This window comes from Polistes fuscatus, unplaced genomic scaffold, assembly GCF_010416935.1.
Source record: "Polistes fuscatus isolate 324 unplaced genomic scaffold, CU_Pfus_HIC Scaffold18, whole genome shotgun sequence".
Classification (NCBI taxonomy): Eukaryota; Metazoa; Arthropoda; class Insecta; order Hymenoptera; family Vespidae; genus Polistes; species Polistes fuscatus.
The window spans coordinates 2,284,402-2,294,615 of record NW_025113086.1 but is presented as its reverse complement, the minus strand read 5'-3'; the positions used below and the strand labels follow the sequence as shown (position 1 = coordinate 2,294,615).

At 31.6% G+C, this 10,214-nt stretch overlaps 1 long non-coding RNA gene across 1 annotated transcript; it reads left to right on the top strand.

Moving 5' to 3' along the window:
- Window positions 1–3,692: 3,692 nt before the first annotated feature.
- LOC122515471 lies at window positions 3,693–5,933 on the top strand. Its single transcript, XR_006303278.1, has 2 exons — window positions 3,693–3,965; window positions 5,613–5,933. It is a non-coding gene; the product is annotated as an uncharacterized LOC122515471 (long non-coding RNA).
- The last annotated feature ends 4,281 nt before the right edge of the window (window positions 5,934–10,214 follow it).

Here is a 10,214-nt window from a genome sequence, read left to right as displayed (position 1 = left end):
CATTTTATACAAATTTTAGTAATTCGTGCTCAAAAATAAAAAGGAGATCTCCATTTTTTATAACTATATTCTCTATGTTTATAACAAATCGTTGCTAACATACAAAAATTAATACTTCACGAGTTTATCAAATACATATTCCAATAAATATTAAAAACCGCATTTAACAATCCCAACATATAACAATAAACTACGAATAATTATTATCAAAGAAAAATTATTCAACAATTATCAAGCCTAAATTAACAATAGACATCCTGAAAATAAAAGTGTTGAATAGTATGAAAGAAATAGAGCAATTAAGTGTACGAGGTATTAGAGTAGTGGTCAATATATATTTACTATGAGAGTTAAGAGACCAATACAGGGCCGAGTTTGGTAAAGTTGGCTGAGATCCATAGTCACGTCTAAGTATTTCGAGTTCAAGGCCATCGTCTCTGATGGAGAGTCGCATGTCCAAGGAAGGAACGACGATGTATCGGCGTTCGGCCACATGGTGAATTAAGGGTCAGCCCATTACCGATTTGACCTCGGATGACCCGGCAGTGTATACGGAGCTGCTTGCGTGCCGCTTGATTCAATTAACCCTACGACACACAAACACGCACGCATACACGCGGTTATATACTATTCGTATATATGATAAACGTCAGTGCACGTGTGCGATTCGTTTGAAAGCTCAGACCGATCTCAAATTAATCGTTTCAGATCTTATTTATTTTTCTTATTATTCACTACCCTAACCTAACCTTCATTCATTCATTTGATATTCCGTGAAATTCGATTAAAGTGTAGTTAGCGAAGTAAGAACCTTCTTCATATATAAATCACGAAACTTCACTTAATTAACATGTTACATATATATTTACACGTTATTCGTGCCTAACAAGGTGCGGTCAGGTCTTAACTACGATTAAGAAACCCTTTTCGTTAATTATCTTACCTGAAATATGTGAGAACCATTATCAAACTCATTCATCCTAACCTCACTTTATATTTGTTTTTATTTATGATTGATTTGTTTTCTACTCTTTCTTTAGCTATTCCTTTATTTTTATTTTAATCAATGTGTCGTCGTAAAAACAAACATTGATTCTAATTTAAATTACAATTTCTTTTTCTCTTTTATTTTTTTTAACAAATCGGTCAAATTCAATTCGTATATGTATTTTTAATCGATTTTTTTACTCGTCGCAAATACTTTCAAGGATTTATATTTCGATCGGATATTATTTGAATGAGGATTGTACGCGAGAGACGATGAAACAACCCTTTGGTTAAAAAAGAAGAAAAAAAAAATAGAAAAGGGCCCCGATCTCGTAGTACCTTTAAACTACTTTTGACAGTATCGTGTTTCTCCCTCGTTCATTCATATTCGTTCGTTCCCTCTCTTCGGCCGAGATTAACGCACTACAAGTGGACCTCTCGACTTCTATCGCATCAACGCATTTGATAAGAGGCGAGGTTACCGGGTGACCAGTCAACAGATGTGGCCAATTGCTCGTACTAATGTCATTCCGTCCGTTGAAAGCTAACTCGAGATGTTATATACTAAACAACATCTATGTTCGTTACCGTAAACATCTACTATCATTTGATTGGTCCAAAAAGTTACTTATCTAAAAATAAAAATCAATTTGCACTTAAGGGTTAATCCAATTAAAATGAAAATTAAATTATCTAAACGTACATTTAATTACTAAAATTCGTGACAATTATTTTATAATTAGTATGAATTATATTTTCAAATCGAAATCATTTCTCGTGATTCGCGTTCGAAATTAATTTATTATTATTATTAATATTATTATTATTTTTTTTTGTAGTTTCTTCTTTAAATAAAAAAATATTCTCTTTGAAGTTTCGATGTAACAATTTTCTCTCATAGATGTCGAGGAGTAAGGTACTCGTTATAATGTCGCAAGTCGTCTGTCTCTATTCGCCAAGCCCCATCGCGAAACTCAACTACGCAACTTCGAGTCTTTCGCTAATCATTCGACTATACCTATTTATGAATACTTTCATTCGCAAACGTACACGTAGATTATAAGAACGTATGAAATTATCCTTCTTTTATATTTTCTTTTTTTTTTTCTTCTTTTCTTTTTTTTTTCTTTTCTTTTCTTTTCTTTTTCGGGCTTACTCGTCTAGCAACGTTACGAGGGTAATTATAATTTTTCGAGTTTTTTACGAGGATAAAAGAAGCGCAGTGTGTTTGAATATACGCACCACATGAAACGACTATCGTGAATTCAGTGGAATATTTACTAGGGATATTTTTGTCTCTGGAAAATTTTTAGGGTACGTACTAAGTGGAATGAATTTTTTTTCTTTTTTTTTCTCGGCTAAGCGTACAATTTTTGTCAACTAGCTTTAATCATATTCTTATCATTGAGAACATAATTCGTAATTATTATTGTTTGATGTTTGTATGATTTTTAGGGAATTGGAAAAGTTAGAAGTTTTAGTTTTTTCTTTTTTCTTCTTTTCGAATTATCCTCTCGTTTTATTTCTTTTTTTCTTTTTTGTTTTGTTAGATTAGTCTACGATTCCACTTCGGAATGATCACTTCGAAAACTATGGTAGTACGATGGTGGTTAGAATGTGAACTGGTATCACGATTTCTTCACGTGTTCGACCCTGATGCAAATTCGATCTGATATTCGTGTCTGTGTTTTCTCTGAAAAACGTTTATGTATATATATCACCGAGACGCAGAGTATTTCCAATGTATTTCAACCATACTATCGCGTGACTTTCCTTTATTTTACCCTCTGGATATGCCATTCTTCCGCGATTACGACAATAAAATGAATCTATCGTATCGCGGAAGGAATCGCGATCGGGTCAGGTTCTTCTTATCGACGAAATGGCTACCGTTTCAATGCTATACTATAACCGTGTTTTAAAATATAACATCTTCATAATCAAACAATCTTCAAAAAAACAATTTTACATACATTTATCAATTTAATAACAATTTTTATAACACCAATTTCAAACAATTCGTTTGTACATTTTTATCAAATCATATTCTAGTAAGAACAAATCGTTAAATATGGCGCTAATCAATTTAACGTAGATGGCGCGTTTTATCTAGGGATATCTAGTGATTAATAATCGTGTGCTAAGATTTTTCGATACAATAGGAACAAAAAAATTACCCTTTGAAATACAGTGTTTTACGTTCATCAAAATCTTTTGTAAAAATTTTTATAAATTTCAACAAATATAATGATTTATGTACAATCTACAAAAGCGTTTTAACACAAATGAATACTATTGGGTTAGCAACTAAATGATTGCGGATTTTTTAGTTGACAACTAAGTGAGCATGGTTACTTTAATAAAAATTTATAATTTTTATAATTTTATATAATAAAGAAATAATTAAAATATAAATTTTAAAAATTCTTTTTAAAATAAAACCTAATCTTTCTCTCTTTCATTCCTACTTTTAAAAAGGAAGGATCATTTAATTGCCAATCCAATATTATAAAATTGATTAGTCTAATATGCTTCGTTTATTATCCGAATTAACTTGCAAAATTTATCGTGTTAAGTTGAATATAATGATGTTTAGATTTGAAAAATGTATAATCGACGAAACAAACTAGTTTAGGCGTTCGTCTGAAATAAATTTTCTTTTTCATTTGTTTCTTTCTATCTTTTTTTTCGTCGGAGAGGAACGAGATCACCCGATTAAATCTTTCGAATAGAACAACGTGCGAAACGATTGAAGTTTACTTCCCATCATCATCAGTCGCGTTTTCACGCTCGTGTAAGCACCGATCGCGGATCGTATGTGAAGCTTGAACTACGTTAGAAGAGCTGTGATCCTCTCCACTCGACACGTTCAACAGGCCACATTAAATCACCCTCGTCTTACGTTGCGTTAGGGTCAGGAAAGAAAGAGAGAAAGAGAGAATGAGAAAGAGAGAAAAAGAGAGACTACGCACCAAAGTGTAAGTACTTGATTTTCAGTCGTTCGACTCTTTACCATTCGGGTTTAATTGAATTTATGTCCGACACGAGTTATCTGAATAAGGGTGCTGCTGACTTTAACGTTTAACGTAACTTAACGTTACCATAAATTTATTGTATACCTTGAAAGTTACTAAAATCTTATCGATACTTGTCATACGATTCAAAATAATTAACATTTAACGTTTAAAAAATAATTCAAATTTTGAAATCGTCAAGAATTGCATCTAGGTTATGTTGAAGTTTCTAAATCGATTAATTCATACGTTTTACAATTTATAAAATATTATTAATAAATAAATAAGCAGTCCTATCAATAATATTATACGATACAAACAAAATTCAGTCTTAATGTTTAAATAAAAAATAATTAACATTTGGAAATCGTCAAGAATTGCATCTAGGTTATGTTGAAGTTCCTAAATCGATTAATTCATACGTTTACAATTTATAAAATATTATTAATAAATAAATAAACAGTCCTATCAATAATATTATACGATACAAACAAAATTCATTCTTAATGTTTAAATAAAAAAATAATTAACATTTTGAAATCGTCAAAAATTGCATTAAGGTTATGTAGAAGTTCCTAAATCACCGAATTCATATGTTTTACAATTTATAAAATATTATTAATAAACAAATAATCAATCCTATCAATATAATCTGTCTTATCTGTCTGAAAAATGTCAATGCAATTAATTATCTCTCTGATAGAAATGAATTAATAAAAACACGAGAACAAGTTCAATAAAAACTGACTCTATCCAAGAATTAACTTCTCGAACCACAAAAATCCTCTTTACATAGATCGTATTAGCCTAATCTATCAAAGCCGCTTAAACTATGTAATACGAGAAGAATGACACGTTTAAAGATAATCTGTTGAACAAGAACAAGAACAAGAATAAGAATAAGAATAAGAGAGGGGTTAACGTGGAAAGTAAAAGAGATAAAGATAGAAAGAATGAGTAAAAGTGAGAGAAAGAGAATAAGAGTGAGAGTGAGAGTGAGAGATGATGGAGAAGAGGGTGGAGCTTTGATTGGTCCATTGAAGACACGTGCTGGCAACCCCCGACGTTGGGCCAGCCCTCTGGCCGTGCATCTCGTTACGAACTCATTCAGGAACTCCAACGTCGCCAATGACGAAATCAAGTGGGATTGTTAACAGTGCCACACCGTAGGTGGCTACAAGAGACTGAGTAAGAGAGACAGAGTAAGAGAGTGGGGGAAGGAAGATGGTAGGTGATCTCTATCTGATCCTAATAACAATGACGACATAATCAGATAGGATAATTCAGTGAACATGATAGCTATGATCATTCCTATCTTTTCATACACTTCCACATTTATTTATCTATTTTATTTCGTAGTTATTTATAGAATGGTAATATGATTTTAGTGGGTATACATTAAAGTTAGGAAATATTTCATTCTAATATATCACAATACGAGTAAAGTTGAATTTGTTATAAACTTTTTGACAGGATGGGGTTGTGACAAATCATTAAATAATAATCAAATATTATCTACGTAATATATAAAGTAAATGAGAATAAATATACGTAAGGATTATATTTAACGATCAATAATAAATATTACGATACTCGGTTACATTTTTTAAGGTCGATTTGATCCGAGAGAAGTGTAAAGGAGGAAAAGAAGACGAATGAGGGAGAAAGAGAAATAGAGAAAGAAAAAAAGGGATTGTCGACGTTCTCATGTGTCCCTACGAAGTCGATCGGCCCCGTTTGTTCGAGCGAGCATGTGGGCCAACAATGGCCACTTCGGTAGCAGCCGCGACGCACTTCACTTCGTCCATTATTCCGTACACGTTTTCATGTGGCCACGTCGGTGCTGCTAACGTCGAGGTAGCAAAAGAGAGAGAGGAAGAGAGAGGGAGAGAGGGAGAGTACGAAATGGGGGATGAGAGAAACCCAGCAGAAGGATGAGGAAGAGATGAAGAGAGGAAGAGTGGAAGGGTAAGAAGAGTTAGGAGAAGTGGGGCGGGGAGGGAGCTGAGGAGGGGCAGGAGGGTTTGGGTGAAAACTAAAGCGGGGGGTTGGGGTGGTATTCCGCAGCCAACAACACCGGCCCCGAGGTGCACCAAGGGTTCTCAACGGTGCCGGCCAACGTTGAAAGAACCTCAAGTACACTCCTCGAAATTCGCTACGGTCTCTTGCAAGTAGCGACGGCTCGCATCGACATGGCGCTACCTGCGAGAACAGAACTTAACAACTTCGAGAAGTCGAGTCGAAACACTTTAACCGATTTCTAGTGCACTTATTTTCTTATTTCGTTCCTTCGTTCTTTCGTTATTTCGTTATTTCGTTTCTATACTTCTTATTCTGTTTCTTCTTGTACTTGTTCTTCTATTGGGGTAACATAACATGGGCTAGGAACCAAATTCAGTTTTACAAACTGTCGAATTTTTCGGTTAGTATGGTAAGTTGGGTTCTATGGATTTTGAAAGTTTGTGCTTGCAGTTATTTTACCTGATTTATGAAGTTTTACGTTATAGGAATTTGAGAATATGTTGATGTAGTCATTCTATTAATTAAATGAATTTGGTTATCATGAAGAATTAAATAAGTAGGAATAAGAAATGTGTGTATGCAGTGATATTTAGGGTAGCTGAATGTATTTCATTTATGAAGTTTTATGTTACAGGAATTAGAGGATATGTTAATGCAGTCATTCTATTAATTAAATGAATTTGGTTCATGAAGAATTAAATAAGAAGGAATGAGAAATCTGTGCTTTAAGTGATATTTAGGGTAGTTGAATGTATTTGATTTATGAAGTTTCGGGTTACAGGAATTAGAGAATACATTAATGTAGTTATCGTAGGATTAATTAAATCAATTAGGTTGATGAGTATTTAAATAAGAAGGTATAGGATATCTGTGAATTCAGTGATATTTAAGATAGCTGAATTTATTTGATTTATGATACTTTGACTTACGAGAATGATAAACTAATTATTGATTTAATTAATTAAATACGAGTCGCGCGACTACAATCAATTAAAAAGATTACAAAATATAATAATCTAATAATTATTACATATAAGATAAATGAATATTATTTATGAATTCATCTACAAAATCTACAAAAAATCTACAACATAATAATTATTGATTATTACATGAACATATTTATATCATATATAATTAAAAAAATCATAGAATTATATCGATTCACTGATAACTTTAATCTAATTTCTCATAATAAAATATTATCGATATACATGTTATACATGTGTATGTTGGATCAAGGTAGTAACAGTTTCTTTCTTAAACTCGTACTAGCATATATTGGACCCTTGAACTCTCTTAAAGTTCTTCTTTAGTAATTTGGCTATAGGTGCGGGTACGGATGTGAAAGAGAAACGTACGAACGTACATACATTCGTTGGTACCCGGGCGAAGGGTGAAACAATAAGCGACGAACGACAATGAGAGTTTAAGTGGCGACCTCAATGATATCAACTGCACGCTGGAATAGAATTCAATTGAATTGAAGGAACAGCAAGGGGAATTCTTTCTCTCTCTCTCTCTCTATCTCTTTCTAACTCATTCCTTTTATTCCTTTTTTTTCTTTTTCCTATCCTTCTTTATCTCCCGTTCGATTCATGTTTTCTAAAACACTTCGTCGTTAGAAAGTTTTTAGTGCTCTTCTTTTCGATATTTTGTTATCGTACTTCACTTGTCGATCTTCCGATATCTTCTTTTTCTCTTTTGTTTTTTACTCTCTCTCTTTTTTTGTCTTATAAAACTCTTACATACGTACATAATAATTCCTTTTTTTTGTTTTGTTTTCACGCTCACGCAGTCTGTTACGTTCTATTTATAAATCAACGTATTTCTATTAGCAGTGAGCAATATTAAATTATACTAGTTTAATTTCGTAAACAAGATGACGCAGGTGAAGTATATAAAACAATGCGATCTTGTAAACAACATCTAAACCAGTATTTCAAGAATATTCAATAATATTATGTATGTCTGGCAAATATACACGTTTATCTACGATTTATACGACGTTAAAATTATTTTAAATAAATATCACGACAATATAGAAAATAATGAGAAAGAATTTAATTGGCTGATTTGTAACAAAAAAAAAGGAACAAATAACAATTATTCATTAATTTTTGTTCAATGTTTTACATATATATTTAAATAATTTCTAATTATTTTCGTCCAATTATTACTTAAAACGTCGTCAAAAATTTTTATTTGAATAAACTCACATTTTAATATAAAAAAAAATATAGTATTACGAAAAAAAATTCACAAACAGGGGTATAATTTTTTTTTTCTCAAGAACCTCGAAATCATTTAAAATGTATTAAAAAAATATTAATCAAAAATATACAAAATAAAATTTCCAAGTAATCTATATAATTATTAAATATTAATATACATATATAATAAATAATTTTTGTCGAGAAAAAAAAATGTAAAAAAAGATTAAACGGACGAACCAGTCGATTTAAATATAAAATATATCTTCGCTTAATGTACTCAGTTAAATTTATATTTTTTTTTATGTGAAAATATAACATGTATATTATGCGTGTACATATATATATATTTGTAGGCCCGAACGAAGTTGTTGTTGCATAATTAATAAAATGCCTTGATACGCCGACGTGTGGCTACAAATAGGGATAGCATGCGGCTAATTCATCGTAACCAGCGATCGCACGATTACGATTTCATTGCACGACGTTGTGAGCACACTTTCGTCGCACCATCAAAGGATAAGGATAAAGATTTGCGAGCTTAATTAATGCTTACCTCTCGTAAAAAAGATTTATAATTACGATAGTATACGTGGGTGAGGCCTTTCACCACCACCATCACCACCCCAACCCTCCCCCCGTAATGACCGAGTTATTTCAATATTATCAACGTAAAGGCAAACAAAACAAAAAATGCGAAATTCTTCAAATATTCGTTTGTCCTCGGAATAAAACGAGCTACAAGATTTGTGCAATTATATTATTTCGTTCTTTTACTAGAACAACGTATATAACTTTCTTTTTTTTTTTATTTTATTATTTTACAATTTAAATTTAATTTAAAGTATTCTTTTTTCTTTCTTGTTTCTTAACTTACACATTAAAAACGTACAATTTTTAAATAAATAATTATTTTCGAAATAAAATTTTTGAAATAATTTTTGACTTTTTTGTTTGTTTGGTTAATTATTACTTTTGTTTATGGGGGGGAGGGGAAATATATATATGGTGTTTATATAGAGTTATTACAGTTTAACATATAAGTCTAAGCTGGCGCCATCTCAGAGTAAAGGATGGAACTAAAAGCAAAGTATAAGAGGTTAGGGGAATCCGTTCGTGCCGTTTTATAAGACCTCCCTCGTCTGATTTAGGGTGTCCCATAAATCAACTCTACAGAGTGATCGCGTGTAAAACGTATTACGCTCGACTTTCCTCCGTTCTCGATTAACTCGACTGTCTGTAATCGTCCTGAAGTGCTTTTGATAAACGAAATCAGATAGATTTATTCGTTAGACATAAGAAAAAAAAAAGAAAAAAGAAAAAAGAAAAAAAGAAAAAAAAAGAAAATTTAAATCATTCGTACTTCCTTTGCAAAACGTTTCATTTCTCAATTAATCTTTTCATTTAAGTATTTTCATATCATTCTGAAAATAATATTAAACAATGATCAAATATTTTTCTTTTTTTTTTTTCCTAATACTCGTTTCCCACGAAGAGGATGATTCGTTAAACAAAATTTTTTTTGTATACGCTAAATATTACTCTGCGACCAAATATTAAATTAATATTATAATTTCTATTTTTATTTTTATAATATTTATAATATTTATAATTAATATTATTGATTAAACAAAACAAAAACAAAAACAAAACAAAACTATCGATCGAGTTATCGACGAGATATTAAAAACAATTTCAATATTTTTTGTTCGTTTGTTTTAAATTTACTTTTAAGAAATAATAATAAATAACGAAGCAAACATGACGAATGTGAAAACACATTACTCGAGTATATATCCCAATAGTAAAAATCCTAATATGTGGAGGACGGGGGAAGGGGAAGGGGGCAAGAAACTAAGACAATTTCATTTTCGTCGTAAACGCTTGGTCGTAAAAGCTAGCAATGCATGTTCGAAAGAATGTCAACCGTTTCTTGGTAGATACGTAAACGTACGTTACACGTACAACACACACACAC